This window comes from Ranitomeya imitator, chromosome 10 (assembly GCF_032444005.1).
Source record: "Ranitomeya imitator isolate aRanImi1 chromosome 10, aRanImi1.pri, whole genome shotgun sequence".
Classification (NCBI taxonomy): Eukaryota; Metazoa; Chordata; class Amphibia; order Anura; family Dendrobatidae; genus Ranitomeya; species Ranitomeya imitator.
Window position 1 is genome coordinate 124,025,209 of NC_091291.1, and position 17,806 is coordinate 124,043,014.

A 17,806-nucleotide genomic window follows, 5' to 3' on the forward strand; every position below is an offset into this window, starting at 1 on the left:
CATGGTTAATAAACAGAATTGTTTATGGTCACAACAACGCATTTCTTTTCTCCGAGCCCTCGAGGCTGAGACGGCAGAGTCCCACAATTTGGCCTCACTGGTGACCCCATAATCTGATTTTGAGTAATAACACATAGCTACGTCATCATTGTCATTTGTTTCGCAATAGGTCGCCATGTTAGCGCAATGAGCAAAAAATAAAAGAAACAAATAAATAGGAGGGGCTATGGATCTGTTTAAAGTATGTGCCATCAGCCTTCAAATATACACCAGTAACAGTTTAAACAAGCCTTCATATTCACAGGAACCAGAGAAGCTGAGATATGTTGCTTTCAGGACCCTCAAACATGGATTCTTTAAAGTGAACCCATCAGCAGCATTTTGCTAAGTAACCTGCAGACAAGGTCAGGTTGGCAGTGTTAAGCTGATCAGAATAATACCTAGGTGGAAGAAATACGTCTTGTGGTTCTTGCGTAATCAGTGTTAGAGGTTTTCAGTTAATGAGATGCCCGTGCTCCGGGGTGAGACTGTAGGCAGAGTCTTATCTTCCTGCTCTAAACCTGAGAAACCAAGGAAAGACCTGACCACAGGCCGCCACAAAGCACAGTCTATCTGTCTCTCCCTATGATGAGGAACATGTTTGTGCTTCGTCGCGGCCTGCGGTCAGGTCTTTCCTTGGTTTCTCAGGTTTAGAGCAGGAAGATAAGACTCTGCCTACAGTCTCACCCCGGAGCACCGGCTTCTGATTAACTGAAAACTTCTAACACTGATTACACAAGAACCACAAGACTGATTTATTCACCCCAAGTATCATTTTAATCAGTATAACAGCGCCAACCTGACAATGTCTGTAGGTTACTTAGAAAAATCCTGTTGAAAGGTTCACTTTAAAGACCCTTGACATGTACGGAATCCTACTCCGTGAATCGGTTATTTTAGGAAATTTCCTAGAAATTTAAGGCACAAGAGCGACCCAGTCAATCAGCATCACAAAGCTTAGTTTCCTTTACCTACTAGAAAATCGATATAATAACAAAAAAAATTCTTAGGTCGAATTGCAATATGTTTGCTTTAGATACCGGGTTGCAATACTTTTGGAACTTTGGACCGAGTGTTATTCTGCTCATTTTCCTTATCCTTTAATAGAGCCAAGCTTTAGGACATACCGTACTGAAGAACATCATTTCCCATTGCCACCCAGAAAATAAAAATGGTCAAATAAAAGTACAGTGCCCTGGTGTCACTAGACACACAAAACTTCTCTGTGTGTGATTAATGGCTGCCTCCCGCTGCCAAAGGTTGGAATGTACGAATTTTAGCTACCGTAAGTGATCAAGAATCCCCTTAACAATAAAAGACCATGAGCAAAAAAAAGAAGAAGAAGCAAATTGGAAAATCAAAATGATTTAAATGGCTCATGGAAAGTCATTTTGCAGAAATGAGTCTGAGCTGGGTCACCTTTTGTGACTCGTCTATATCTACTTTAATGAAAGTGTACTTCTTCCCTTCCTTCACTGCGTAGCGAGGTGAAAGTGTTACCAAGCACAATTACAAAGGCATTTTTATTCCTATTAGCGCACACTCTGGTTTGTAAGAGAAAATGGAAACGGTTTGATTCAGTGATGTTCATATTCCTGGATTTATTCTTTACAATTGCAATATAAAATAAATAAAAAATAATAGTCGGCATTGAACTAATCAACTACATACACTCATAACTACTTATTTTTGTTGTTGTTGTCATTGCTTTTTTTTACTACTCATACACTCCAAACACCAAAGTAAACCGCACTCAGAGGAAGGTCAAACCTAAAAAGCAATCTCATCACTTTTACAGGCTCAAGTGGAAGCCAAATAATGGCCTGTATTGCAAAGGAACAGCACAAATATGTATCCTGGCTGTCGCAAATGGAGGAGCGAAATAAATACTAAAGATGCGTTAACACTGAACAATCATTGGGAACTAGTGTTCCTAGGAAACCTTGTTTCATGATAACAGTGTGAACAGGTTACTGATCACCTTACAAATTAGAAAAACACTCGTTAGAAGAGTGAAATGAGATTTGAGTTTGGCCAAAGGATCTTTGTTCTCGAAAGTACAGGCCCTAAATTACTCATCAGAAAAAAAAAAAAAAACATTACATTCAAGATTTATTTTTAGGAATTTTTGGAGACATTGTTTAGAATTTAGAATGTGTTTAGAACAATAAAACATAACACTTATCAATGTAAATCAGTGGAAGTGGAAAATCAAATTATAGGCTGATCCAACTTCAGTGGAAAAGCCTCATGACAAGGAAAAGATGCTCAGTAGTGTGTGTGGCCTCCATGTGCCTGTATGACCTCCCTACTGTACAACGCCTGGGCATGCTCCTGATAAGGCGGCGGATGGTCTCCTGAGGGATCACCTCCCAGACGTGGACTAAAGCATCCGCCAACTCCTGGTCAGTTTGTGGTGCAACATGACTTGGTGAATGGAGCAAGATATGATGTTCCAGATGTGCTCAATCAGATTCAGGTCTGGGGAACGGGTGGGCCAGTCCATAGCTTCAATGCCTTCATCTTGCAGGAACTGCTGACACACTCCAGCCACATGAGGTCTGGCATTGTCCTGCATTAGGAGGAACCCAGGGCCAACCGCACCAGCATATGGTCTCACAAGGGGTCTGAGGATCTCTTCTCGGTGCCTAATGGCAATTAGGCTACGTCTGGCGAGCACATGGAGGGCTGTGCGGGCCTCCAAAGAAACCCCACACCATTACTGACCCACTGCCAAACCGGTCATGCTGAAGGATGTTGCAGGCAGCAGATCGTTCTCCACGGCATCTCCAGACTCTGTCACATGTGCTCAGTGTGAACCTGCTTTCATCTGTGAAGAGCACAGGGCGCCAGTGGCGAATTTGCCAATCCTGGTGTTCTGTGGAAAACTCCAATCATCCTGCATGGTGTTGGGCTGTGAGCACAACCCCCATCTGTGGACTTCGGGTACTCAGACCATCCTTATGGAGTTGGTTTCTAACAGTTTGTGCAGACACATGTACATTTGTGGCCTGCTGGAGGTCATTTTGAAGGGCTCTGGCAGTGCTCCTCCTGTTCCTCCTTGCACAAAGGTGGAGGTAGCAGTCCTGCTGCTGGGTTGTTGCCCTCCTATGGCCCCCTCCACGTCTCCTGGTGTACTGGCCTGTCTCTTGGTAGGGTCTTCAGCCTCTGGACACTATGCTGACAGACAAAGCAAACCTTCTTGCCACAGCTCACATTGATGTGCCATCCTGGATGAGCTGCACTACCTGAGCCACTTGTGTGGGTTGTAGAGTCTGTCTCATGCTACCCCGAGTGTGAAAGCACAACCAACATTCAAACGTGACCAAAACATCAGCCAGAAAGCAATGGTACTGAGATGTGGTCTGTGGTCCCCACCTACAGAACAACTCCTTTATTGAGGGTGACTTTATAATTGCCAATAATTTCCATCTGTTGTCTATTCCATTTGTACAACAGCATGTGAAATTGATTGTCAATCAGTGTTGCTTCCTAAGTGGACAGTTTGATTTCACAGAAGTTTGATTTACTTGGAGTTATATTCTGTTGTTTAAGTGTTCCCTTTAATCTTTTGAGCAGTGTATATTAACTTTTGCAGTTCTCACATGTCCACTTCTCAGCAGTTATCCCATTTTCATCAGAAGCAGGACTGCACTGAAAGAAAACACCTATAACACAAGATTCACCATTCACAATAGGTGTTGGCCACAACTCAAGTCCTCTCCTTCCCTGCACAATGACTTCTGCACAGTTCTCAGAGCATGCCCACATCAAAATCTCATAGAAATCAATGAGTCATCTTCAGAGATTGCCGGTTTGTCGGGCAATCCCAGCATGTGTTGTGTCTGTATAACAGCCGCAAGACATGCAGCCGTGGGGAATCGAACATATCTTTCCAGCACGCCAAATATATTTGGTTAGCACATGAGCATACTCTGATAACACCTTATCCGAGCACATTCGCTCATCACTAATGCCAATACTTTCAGCCATAACTGTATCTCTAGCACTAAGTAATCTAAATATTTATATACATCTGTTTCTGATAATGAATTTGATTAATTTTTAATCTTATTAATTATGTAAAGTTTCTAAAAAATAATCGGCAAACTGGGAGGGCAGATCGAATGCAAATAATTCTAAAATCAAAATGGGAAAGTCATATACAAGTGACTGCAAGAAAAATAAAAATGTCTAAAAGCGAACAAAGGTGAAAAAAAAAGGAACAATGTACAGTATCTGGGGACAAATACATCCGCAGGACCTCTGAATTGAATAGGCACGGAATAGATGTTACAGCAGATAGTGGAAGAAAAGGTCGTTGTGATACAAAATGACTCATCAGTGGGATCTAAGTAGCTGGGAAAGGATTTAGAAGTGCGAAACGCAATGAGCGCGGTGTCAGCTGGGGAGGCTCCCCCTTAGGTCAGAATAATGGGGATCACCATGGCGATGGAACACTGAGTTAAAGGTTCTGTGTCTGCTCTGCCTCTCTGATCTCATCTCGAGCCGACTGCTAGTAATTAAGGTTGTACCCTGTGGGATGCAGCTGAAATGACAATATCATACAAACGCAGCTCGTGGGTCCTCAGATCATTGCAGGAGGAGACATTAGATGCTACAGGTGGACTCTGTATCCTCAAATTTTCCATTTTTCCGTACAGAGTGTTTGTCCACTGGGCCGATGACACATAAAATAAATGGATACCATTATTATCTGCATTGAAGCCTGTGATAAACTTGCATGAGCAAAGTCATCTGTGGTGATTAGATTAGATAGATGCGCACAGGTAGATTTAATTATAGGGAGCTGGTGGAAAGGGACAAGTATAATGGAGGAGACTGATAGAGACAAGCTGTCTGGATAATATCAATTTAACGGCATGTCAACGCAATTTATTAACCGCTTGTGGTGTGCACTCAATATGGAAAAATAAAAGCTCATTTATTCTTGCAAAGCTAACCCAAAGCGGAATGAATGGAAGAATTATTTATCATGAAAATAGTAAACTTACATTAACATATAAAAAAAAGACAAAAATTCTGGTAGGATTTGAACCTGTGGCCAGCACAGTGTTTCAGCAGGCCAACGACCTGAAGCATACGTCAATATTGGCGAAGAAATGGTTCAATGACAATGAAGTAGTGGTGCTGGATTGGCCCTCACAGTCCCCAGACCTCAACCCAATCAATCTCTTGTGGATAGAGTTGAAGAACAAACTGTATACATCCCGAAGTGAGTTGACCAGTATGGACCAACGCTGAAAAAATGTAGAAGAGACCAGGGGTCAGATTTCAGTCAAGCCATGCTTGAATCTGGTCACCTTTCAGAGAAGAGCGACCAGAATGGTGACCGGTCTGCAAACCATGTCCTATGAGGAACGGTTACATGATTTGGGAATGTTTAGCTTGCAAAAAAGAAGACAGAGGAGACTTAATAGCAGTCTACAAATATCTCAAGGGCTGTCACATTGTAGAAGGATCATCTTTATTCTCATTTGCACAAGGAAAGACTAGAAGCAATGGGATGAAACTGAATGGGAGGAGACACAGATTAGATATTATAAAAAGCTTTTTGACAGTTAGGATGATCAATGAGTGGAACAGGCTGCCACGAGAGGTGATGAGTTCTCCTTCCATGGAAGTCTTCAAACAGAGACTGGACAGACAGCTGTCTGGGATGATTAAGTGAATCCTGCTTTGAGCAGGGGGTTGGACCAGATGACCCAGGAGGTCCCTTCCAACTCTAACATTCTATAGTTCTATAATTCTGATTGAGAGCAGCCCAGAAGGATTGACGCAGTGGTGAAAGCTACTAACAAAATAAAAATTTAAATTTGGATTTTTAGGAGCAAAACAGTAATAATGCAGTGACATGACAAGAATCTGAATAACTAACGATATGCTAAATAATTGCAAGTCAAATTTATGTATTAGATAGCCAAGATTGTTGTCTATAAAATGATGGTGGTCTCAAGTTCAAAGTAGTAGTGGATGGTGAGCTATGGAGCCTGAAAGCCAAAAGTTCAAAACATTGTTACCCTTTTGATCGTCAGTGGGTGTGGTCCTAAAAAAACTCCCATGAAGAGTTTGGGACTACGCCCACTTACTGTAATAGACTAGATTTATATACAGGGAAGAGGAGGCCATATCTCAGGAACCAAGAGGAGCAGGAACAAAAGAACTGGTTAATATGAACATGAATGATTGATAATTATAATGTGCTCTCTAAAGCACTCTAGTGTCTGAATCATTTGCCACTGTCCAGAAACTTGATGCAATATCTCAAGCAAATTGCCATTCATATCAAGGTTTAGAAGGTTTTAGCAGATTTTGCGACAAATCTTTGAGCAGCGCTAAAGAGATGTGAACACCCTATACGGCCCTTTCATCCTGGAAATCAGTGGTGATATGAGAATAAAGACTTCACCAATGTGATGATCTTATACTTATCTATGTATAAGATATTAGATTCTATTAGACTGGACCTCCCCCATCAAATCATCAAATAAAGGGTTAAGTTACTTTATAAAAAAAAAATAAATAACTATATCTCTAGTTATCTAGACTAACTCATTTATGATCCAATTGGCTTTTTTTTGCTGGGTGTTATGATACTTAAAGGGAACCTGTCATGTAGTCTGGATTGTGGGAAGGAGGTTATAGGGCAGAAAAAGAAGAGCAGATTAATATCTTGCAAGATTGAGTGCTTCTTGGTTTCTTTTTTTTTTTTTTTTTTATTTCTGCCCAATCTGGACTTCGGTGTTCAGAGAGTGGTCCTACAAGTGGCTGACAGTTACCTCAGTATGCAAATTAATGCAAGCAATATAGAAAGGACCACCCACTGGACTCAGAATTTATCTTCTTTTTTTTCTCATTTTGGAATTATAAATTATACTGAATAATTTCCCACAAAAGTATAGATTACTTAAATCTCCCCATACACAACAAATAACTGTCAGCTGAACAATGATTTGGCCGACAGCCATGTCTACCATATACATTAGGAGAAAGTCAACTGACCCCACCAATTTTGTTTTGAGCGGCCCACCATCTATTGCACAAGGAGGAAGCCAAGTTGACCATCTCTGTACTAAACAAGGAAGAGTTGGGTAAAGCAGCTGTCAGCTGATTGAGGATTCAGACATTTAAAGAAATAATTACATAGTAACATAGTTAGTAAGGCCGAAAAAAGACATTTGTCCATCCAGTTCAGCCTATATTCCATCATAATAAATCCCCAGATCTACGTCCTTCTACAGAACCTAATTGTATGATACAATATTGTTCTGCTCCAGGAAGACATCCAGGCCTCTCTTGAACCCCTCGACTGAGTTCGCCATCACCACCTCCTCAGGCAACCAATTCCAGATTCTCACCGCCCTAACAGTAAAGAATCCTCTTAGCAAAATTTTTGGAAATTTGGCTAAAGCCTACCCATACACCATAGATAATTGTCTCAGCCGGCAGCTCTCTCGACTGACTATGCTATACACAGGAGCGCTCACTCTGCCAAATGATACCCTGTTCTCAATGAAAGAGCCGATGCCAGACTCCTGTGCCGGTGGCTTATCTCACCGACAACAAAAGGATCAAAAGTCCAAAGTCAGACATACCAGATCTTTATCTCCCCTGACATCACCCTAAGGGGAAAGTTGAGAGGCTCCAATACACGTTAGTCTGTCAATCTAACCTGACAACTTCGGATGTTAGTCTAATGTGTCCAACGTGATCGGTTGCCTTTTTGCCATTATGGAGGTCAAGTCTAACTTTCCGAACGCCACTTTTATCCATCAATTCACATTTCAAAACTTACTTTTGGTCCATTTTAGAACTTTTGGGGGTAACTGGGTAAACTACCACCAAATTACACAAAAATAAGAACACCAGTATAGCTCTTATTATTTCTGTGTAAGCGAATTATGCACAGACGAGAAAATTGTGGACATCTGCCCATTATTTCAACTTTGGCACCTCCATGTGTGGTCACCATGTTTACTAATCTAATCGTAATCATTGTGTGGCCATGTTAAACATCCAATCTATTGTGCACGATAAGAGGTAGAGGAAGAAGCGTGCGCTCTATGTCAGTCTTTAAAAACACCGCTGTAAGCATTTAATTGAAGTTCTGGGAAAAGGGAAGGATATTGAATTATTCAGCTCTTTTTTTTTTTTGCTGTTAAAAGTAAGTTCTTGACCGAAGGACAATTAAAACTGATAAGATCAGGCAGGCAATCCCGTGGAGCATGGACTAATTTGAAAGTTGCTTTGCCACTTTCCTACTAAAAAAGCAACCTGTAGAAAGGATCGATACCGGGACAATGGGTCAAATCTCTGCAGCAATGTGATTGATTAGTTAATGAGTTACTTGAGACAAGTCTCCAAAAACACGAGCAGATCATTTGTGATTCCCCTGACTTCATTAGCCCACAACAAACTCCGCTAGTAACAGTGGCGGGAAGCGATTTCTGTGGTTCACCTCCTAGAAAGGGGGATTAAGTAATTCTTACTGTTTGTAGACATAAACAGCTCCTTATACATTAACAAAATGTTGGACAGATCCCCCAATATCGACAGGTTCGCTCGACAGTGTAATGTGTATGGTTGGGCTGGACAATTGATTGTTGTGGGAGTGAGGGTATGTGCACACGTCAGGTTTTTTTCCTGACAAAATCCGGAGATTTCTGGCAGAAATTCGCGTTTTTTTCCGCGCGGATTTTTCGCGGTTTTTGCTCGTTTTTTGCGCGGATTTTTTGCGGAATTTTTTTTTTTTTTTCCCTGAAAGTCATTTTGGCTTAGAAATCCGCAAAAAGAATGAGCATGTCCATTTTTTTTGCGGAATGCGTTTTTTTTGCGGAAAAAAACGCATCCATCTGAACAAAAAATCCGGAATGCATTCTAAATGATAGGATGCATATTTTTAGCGTTTTTGATGCGGAATTATAGCGTTTTTATAGCGAAATTCCGCAAAAAAAACGCTAAAAATCCGGACGTGTGCACACACCTTTAAGGTCCTGTTCTGTCCAAAATCAGACTTCAGATCTTTTTTTTTTACAGAGATAAAGCGCCCCCGATACCAATCTAGTGTACATGGGGGGATTTATAGGGAATCTGTTATGAAAATACACGCCCAAAACTGCCAGCAGCCTCTTATCCCTTGACAGTGAAAGGTTCGCAATGCTGTCATTAATGATACTAAAAACGCAGAAAATGTTTTCAAATAATTGGTAAAGAATCACGAGGGTGGAGCTGCCCCTCAGAAGAGTCACGTTAGCCAGACCCCTCTTATTAGCCATTACAAGCCATCTGCCATACATTACAAAAGAAGCTAAGGGCAGCACACATCAACTCCATGCTCATGTGCCACTTGTGTCACTGGTAAAGGTGGTTTGTGATGATGGACCCAGGCTGCTGGATGCCAATCAAGTCAAGAATCGCAAAAGCTAGTGGGACTCTTCTGAGCATGGACACCACCCCGTGACTCTTTGCGGGTCATCTGAATAAAATTTTCACGTTTTGTTTCTGTGTTATGCTAAATCTCTGTTTAACAGGCCGATGGTAGTTTGGAGGCCTAAATTGTCTTGACAGCTTCCTACTAAAGTGAGTGGCCATCTTCCAACACAATGTGATTTTAATGTTCAAATCCTTCACCACGTCAAAAGTATCCAGCTTTTGTTCTTATTTTATTAATAGTATTCTGAGGGTTTTTTATATTAATTGTTGTTTTTTTTAATTCAAAATATGGTTCCAGAGATATGGGCCAATTTTATGATTTATACCATGGAGGTGGATCTCACAGGGTTATTATGCAGAGCAGCCTAAAGACGCGCCCCAGGGGATCCTGTGAGCTACACCCCGGTAAAGACCATAAAAATTAGCACTGAATAAAAAAGGTCTATGAAACTGTATGGCATAGTAAAAAAAAATGGAATGGGAACAAAATCACAGCAAAACATTGAAACTTTTGACCTCGTGACAGGTCCTGTTTAATAAACCAGACTTGAAAGTGGTTGTCCAGTGAAGATAAGTTACGGTATCTATCCATGAAATAGGTGATGACTTCTAGATCGGTGTAGGAATGTCCGCTGGGTTCCGCACTGATCGGCAAAAGGTTACCTTACCATCTATCCACCAATTTCACTTATCCACCAATGTCTTTATGCCACCAGGTAGGTCCCAAAGGTCGGACAGCCAACAATCTATAAATCATCACCTATCTCATATAAAGATGACAACTTCTCTGGACAATTACTTTAAATTTACTGCTCCCTTATGTGTTATGACCTGGTGGTCAGGACAATAATGGACCTGGTGGTTAAGAGCACACGGAATGACCTGATAGTTACTGATAATATAGGACGAGCTCTGGGACGTGGGAACTCTGCTGACCGCAATCCCTAATCCTATCACACACACTAGAAATAGCCATGGATTGCTCCTAACGCTCCCTATGCAACTCGGCACAGCCTAAGGAACTAGCTAGCCCTGAAGATAGAAAAATAAAGCCTACCTTGCGTCAGAGAAATTCCCCAAAGGAAAAGGCAGCCCCCCACATATAATGACTGTGAGTAAAGATGAAAATACAAACACAGAGATGAAACAGATTTAGCAAAGTGAGGCCCGACTTACTGAACAGACTGAGGATAGGAAAGGTAGCTTTGCGGTAAGCACAAAAACCTACAAAGACCACGCAGAGGGCGCAAAAAGATCCTCCGCACCGACTCACGGTGCGGAGGCGCTCCCTCTGCGTCCCAGAGCTTCCAGCAAGCAAGACAACAAACAAAATAGCAAGCTGGACAGAAAAATAGCAAACCAGAGAAAAACAAGCAGGCACTTAGCTTCTGCTGGGAAGACAGGTCACAAGAACGATCCAGGAGTGAACTAGACCAATACTGGAAGATTGACAGGTGGCATGGAGCAAAGATCTAAGTGGAGTTAAATAGAGCAGCCAGCTAACGAATTAACCTAGTCACCTGTGGAAGGAAACTCAGAAACACCCACAGCCACCAGATGAAGTCCATGGATAGAACAAGCCGAAGTACCATTCATGACCACAGGAGGGAGCCCGACAACAGAATTCACAACAGTACCCCCCCCCCTTGAGGAGGGGTCACCGAACCCTCACCAGAGCCCCCAGGCCGACCAGGATGAGCCAAATGAAAGGCACGAACCAGATCGGTAGCATGAACATCAGAGGCAAAAACCCAGGAATTATCTTCCTGACCATAACCCTTGCACTTGACCAGGTACTGGAGTTTCCGTCTCGAAATACGACAATCCAAAATCTTCTCCACCACATACTCCAACTCCCCCTCAACCAACACTGGGGCAGGAGGATCAACGGATGGAACCACAGGCGCCACGTATCTCCGCAATAACGACCTATGGAACACATTATGGATGGCAAAAGAAGCAGGAAGGGCCAAACGAAATGACACAGGATTGATAACCTCAGAAATCTTATACGGACCAATGAAACGAGGCTTAAACTTAGGAGAGGAAACCTTCATAGGAACATAACGAGACGACAACCAAACCAAATCCCCAACACGAAGTCGGGAACCCACACAGCGCCGGCGGTTAGCGAAACGTTGAGCCTTCTCCTGGGACAATGTCAAATTGTCCACCACATGAGTCCAAATCTGCTGCAACCTATCCACCACAGTATCTACACCAGGACAGTCCGAAGACTCAAACTGCACTGAAGAGAAACGCGGATGGAAACCAGAATTGCAGAAAAACGGCGAAACCAAAGTAGCCGAGCTGGCCCGATTATTAAGGGCGAACTCGGCCAACGGCAAAAAGGACACCCAATCATCCTGATCAGCAGAAACAAAGCATCTCAGATATGTTTCCAAAGTCTGATTAGTTCGTTCGGTTTGGCCATTTGTCTGAGGATGGAAAGCCGAGGAGAAAGACAAATCAATGCCCATCCTAGCACAAAAAGATCGCCAAAACCTCGAAACAAACTGGGAACCTCTGTCAGAAACGATGTTCTCCGGGATACCATGTAAACGAACCACATGCTGGAAAAATAATGGCACCAAATCAGAGGAGGAAGGCAATTTAGACAAAGGTACCAAATGGACCATCTTAGAAAAGCGATCACAAACCACCCAAATGACCGACATCTTTTGAGAGATGGGGAGATCCGAAATAAAATCCATAGAAATATGCGTCCAGGGCCTCTTCGGGACCGGCAAGGGCAAAAGCAACCCACCGGCACGAGAACAGCAGGGCTTAGCCCGAGCACAAGTCCCACAGGACTGCACAAAAGAATGCACATCCCGTGACAAAGACGGCCACCAAAAGGATCTAGCCACCAAATCTCTGGTACCAAAGATTCCAGGATGCCCAGCCAACACTGAATAATGAATCTCAGAGATAACTCTACTAGTCCATCTATCAGGGACAAACAGTTTCTCCGCTGGGCAACGGTCAGGTCTATCAGCCTGAAATTTTTGCAGCACCCGCCGCAAATCATGGGAGATGGCAGACAAAATTACCCCCACTTTGAGAATACCCGCCGGCTCAGGAACACCCGGAGAGTCAGGCACAAAATTCCTTGACAGGGCATCAGCCTTCACATTCTTAGAGCCCGGAAGGTACGAAACCACAAAATCAAAACTGGAGAAAAATAACGACCATCGAGCATGTCTCGGATTCAACCGTTTGGCAGACTCAAGATAAGTCAAATTCTTGTGATCTGTCAAGACCACCACGCGATGCTTGGCTCCTTCAAGCCAATGACGCCACTCCTCGAATGCCCACTTCATGGCCAACAACTCTCGATTACCAACATCATAATTGCGCTCAGCAGGCGAAAACTTTCTAGAAAAGAAAGCACATGGCTTCATCACCGAGCCATCAGAACTTCTTTGCGACAAAACAGCCCCAGCTCCAATCTCAGAAACATTAACCTCAACCTGAAACGGGAGCGAAACATCTGGCTGGCACAACACAGGGGCAGAAGAAAAACGACGCTTCAACTCCTGAAAAGCCTCTACAGCTGCAAAAGACCAATTGACCACATCAGCACCCTTCTTGGTCAAATCAGTCAACGGTTTAGCAATACTAGAAAAGTTAGCGATGAAGCGCCAATAAAAATTAGCAAAGCCCAGGAACTTTTGCAGGCTCTTCACACATGTCGGCTGAGTCCAATCGTAAATGGCCTGGACTTTAACAGGGTCCATCTCGATAGTAGAAGGGGAAAAGATGAACCCCAAAAATGAAACCTTCTGAACACCAAAGAGACACTTTGACCCCTTCACAAACAAGGAATTCGCACGAAGGACCTGGAACACCATTCTGACCTGCTTCACATGAGACTCCCAATCATCCGAAAAGACCAAAATATCATCCAAATACACAATCAGGAATTTATCCAGGTACTCTCGGAAGATGTCATGCATAAAGGACTGAAATACTGATGGAGCATTGGAAAGCCCGAATGGCATAACCAGGTACTCAAAATGGCCCTCGGACGTATTAAATGCTGTTTTCCATTCATCGCCTTGTTTAATACGCACAAGATTATACGCCCCTCGAAGATCTATCTTGGTGAACCAACTAGCCCCTTTAATACGAGCATACAAATCAGACAGCAACGGCAAAGGATACTGAAATTTGACTGTAATTTTATTGAGAAGGCGGTAATCAATACAAGGTCTCAAAGAACCATCCTTCTTGGCCACAAAAAAGAACCCTGCTCCTAACGGTGATGACGACGGGCGAATATGGCCTTTCTGCAAGGATTCCTTTATATAACTCCGCATAGCGGCGTGTTCTGGCACAGATAAATTGAACAATCGGCCCTTAGGAAACTTACTACCAGGAATCAAATTAATTGCACAATCGCAATCCCTATGAGGAGGTAGGGCAATGGCTTTGGGCTCATCAAATACATCCCGATAATCCGACAAAAACTCTGGAACTTCAGAAGGAGTGGAAGGCAAAATAGACAAAAATGGAACATCACCATGTACCCCCTGGCAACCCCAGCTGGACACAGACATAGATTTCCAGTCCAATACTGGATTATGAACCTGTAGCCATGGCAACCCCAAAACGACCACATCATGCAGATTATGCAACACCAGAAAGCGGATATCCTCCTGATGTGCAGGAGCCATGCACATGGTCAATTGGGTCCAGTACTGAGGCTTATTCTTGGCCAAAGGCGTAGCATCAATTCCTCTCAATGGAATAGGATACTGCAAGGGCTCCAAGAAAAAACCACAGCGCCTAGCATACTCCAAGTCCATCAAATTCAGGGCAGCGCCTGAATCCACAAATGCCATAACAGAATAGGATGACAAAGAGCAAATCAGAGTAACGGACAATAGAAATTTAGACTGTACCGTACCAATGGTGGCAGACGTAGCGAACCGCTTAGTGTGCTTAGGACAATCGGAGATAGCATGAGTGGAATCACCACAGTAAAAACATAGCCCATTCCGACGTCTGTGTTCTTGCCGTTCAGCTCTGGTCAAAGTCCTATCACATTGCATAGGCTCAGGCCCATGCTCAGATAGTACCGCCAAATGGTGCACAGCTTTACGCTCACGCAAGCGTCGATCGATCTGAATGGCCAAAGACATAGACTCATTCAGACCAGCAGGCATGGGAAATCCCACCATGACATCCTTAAGGGCTTCAGAGAGACCCTTTCTGAAGATTGCTGCCAGGGCACATTCATTCCACTGAGTGAGCACAGACCACTTTCTAAACTTCTGACAATATATCTCCGCTTCATCCTGACCCTGACACAGAGCCAGCAAGATTTTCTCTGCCTGATCCACTGAATTAGGTTCGTCATAAAGCAATCCAAGCGCCAGGAAAAACGCATCAACATCACGCAATGCCGGATCTCCTGGCGCAAGGGAAAATGCCCAGTCTTGAGGGTCACCACGTAACAAAGAAATAATGATCTTTACTTGTTGAACAGGGTCACCTGAGGAGCGAGGTTTCAAGGCAAGAAACAATTTACAATTATTTTTGAAATTCAAGAACTTAGATCTATCACCAAAAAACAAATCAGGAATTGGAATCCTAGGCTCTGACATCGGATTCTGAACCACAAAATCTTGAACGTTTTGTACATTTATAGTGAGATTATCCATCAAAGAGGACAGACGTTGAATGTCCATGTCTACACCTGTGTTCTGAACCACCCAGATGTAAAGGGGAAAAGAGAGACAAAACACACTGCAAAGAAAAAAAAATGGTCTCAGAACTTCTCTTATCCCTCTATTGAGATGCATTAGTACTTTGGGCCACCTGTACTGTTATGACCTGGTGGTCAGGACAATAATGGACCTGGTGGTTAAGAGCACACGGAATGACCTGATAGTTACTGATAATATAGGACGAGCTCTGGGACGTGGGAACTCTGCTGACCGCAATCCCTAATCCTATCACACACACTAGAAATAGCCATGGATTGCTCCTAACGCTCCCTATGCAACTCGGCACAGCCTAAGGAACTAGCTAGCCCTGAAGATAGAAAAATAAAGCCTACCTTGCCTCAGAGAAATTCCCCAAAGGAAAAGGCAGCCCCCCACATATAATGACTGTGAGTAAAGATGAAAATACAAACACAGAGATTAAATAGATTTAGCAAAGTGAGGCCCGACTTACTGAACAGACTGGTGATAGGAAAGGTAGCTTTGCGGTCAGCACAAAAACCTACAAAAAGACCACGCAGAGGGTGCAAAAAGACCCTCCGCACCGACTCACGGTGCGGAGACGCTCCCTCTGCGTCCCAGAGCTTCCAGCAAGCAAGACAACAATCAAAATAGCAAGCTGAACAGAAGAATAGCAAACCAGAGAAAAACAAGCAGGCACTTAGCTTCTGCTGGGAAGACAGGTCACAAGAACGATCCAGGAGTGAACTAGACCAATACTGGAAGATTGACAGGTGGCATGGAGCAAAGATCTAAGTGGAGTTTAATAGAGCAGCCAGCTAACGAATTAACCTCGTCACCTGTGGAAGGAAACTCAGAAACACCCACAGCCACCAGATGAAGTCCATGGATAGAACCAGCCGAAGTACCATTCATGACCACAGGAGGGAGCCCGACAACAGAATTCACAACACTTATGTTAAGCTCCAATGTATAACTTGTCCATTACTGCCACTGAAATCCAGTACAACTTTCTCAGTGATGGTTCCTAAGAAATTTCCGGACAGAGCTTAAATTTTAAAAAAATCAGACGGCAAAATGTGACTTCATTAGCAGAAGGCAGAGGTTTCACAGTTATGGAGCTTCCCTCCAACATGCCAAAGATTTATAGGTGGAAGTGACAAGGCTTTTGAGTGTGCAAGCGACCTGCAAATGAGATCATTATATCGGTGACCTCTGGGCGCAGATGTCTGGGCAAGGACTAAAGCGTACATCATGACTTCGGGGTATAAAACAATCCAGATTAGAATAGTCGGAGCATTTCATACTGAAATATGTCAGGCAGCGGAGATGTCCAGAGTGGACGCGGCTGATAGTGGCAATTATAAATGATCAGTGATGCACGGTAGGTCGCCGCTCTTCTTTGTGCCTGCCATACCACTCGGAAATAATTATACTTTAGATTAAGCTGTGTGAATCATAAATGATACCATAGGGTTGGATACAGAGAATGCAGATTTTGATACACTTTTACCCATTATACAGCTGTAATTATTCTATGACTTTAGCTTATTACTATGCCAACCATAATCGTTCCACTGCTTCGACAAAGTATTTTCTGTCCTTTTACTGTCCACTGAGATGCAAGGTAATGAATGGTAGATACACAATGAAGTTTTCGCTTGACGTATACAGAAGCAGTTCCCAAAAATCTTCATGCTAGCGATGCTTCCCAAAAGGTTTATCTTCAGGTGAGCGGAAATATGGAAAATCCTGTTGGATTGGCAGACATCTAAAAGAACCCCAAAACCCGAAAGCAGTTGGTGTTTTGGAACCGAATCCTCTTCTACAAATTACTAAAGTTCTTTCCTATAAAGTATCAATACATGTGCACACTCACTACCTGAAGAGAAATCCTGACCATATGCCCCATTAGGGCAATAATATGTTGTAGAAGGGCAAAAGGGGAAAGACAAGGCAGCACCGTCATGAAGCCGCCTCTGTGGTGCTGACGCCCTTGGGAAAAGCCTCTGAGAAGGTCGACACTTGGTGTATTCCATATGTCGCACCTCCAATCAAAGTCATTTTTTTTAAGATGGTGGCAAACTTTTTATTGTTATGCTGTAGAGGGGGTGTCTTCCCTGGAAACCTTTTGAATGAAAATGAAGAGTCGCTTGGTAAGGCTCTGTGCACATCACCTTTCTGATGCCATTTTAACCCCTTAGTGACAGAGCCAATTTTGTCCTTAATGATCAAGCCAATTTTTACATTTCTGACCACTGTCACTTTATGAGTTTATAGCTCTGGATTGCTTCAACAAATCCCACTGATTCTGAGACTAATTTTTCGCGACATATTGTACTTCATGTTAGTGGTAAATTTCTTTGATATCACTTGTGTTTATTTATGAAAAAAATGTAAATTTGGCAAAAATTTTGAAAATGGTTAAATAACATTTCCCACATGTCTACTTTACATCAGCACAATTTTGGAAACAATTTTTTTTGTTATGAAGTTATAAGGGTTAAGAGTTGACCAACAATTTCTAATTTTTCCAACAAAATTTACAAAACCGCATTTTTAGGGACCACATCACATTTTAAGTGAGTTTGGGGGGTCTATATGACAGAAAATACCCCAAA

At 42.9% G+C, this 17,806-nt stretch overlaps 1 protein-coding gene across 4 annotated transcripts in view; it reads right to left on the reverse strand.

Moving 5' to 3' along the window:
* NCAM1 (neural cell adhesion molecule 1) overlaps nt 1-17,806 on the reverse strand; it is a 362,053-nt gene that overhangs the window by 125,897 nt on the left and 218,350 nt on the right. The window lies entirely within an intron of this gene.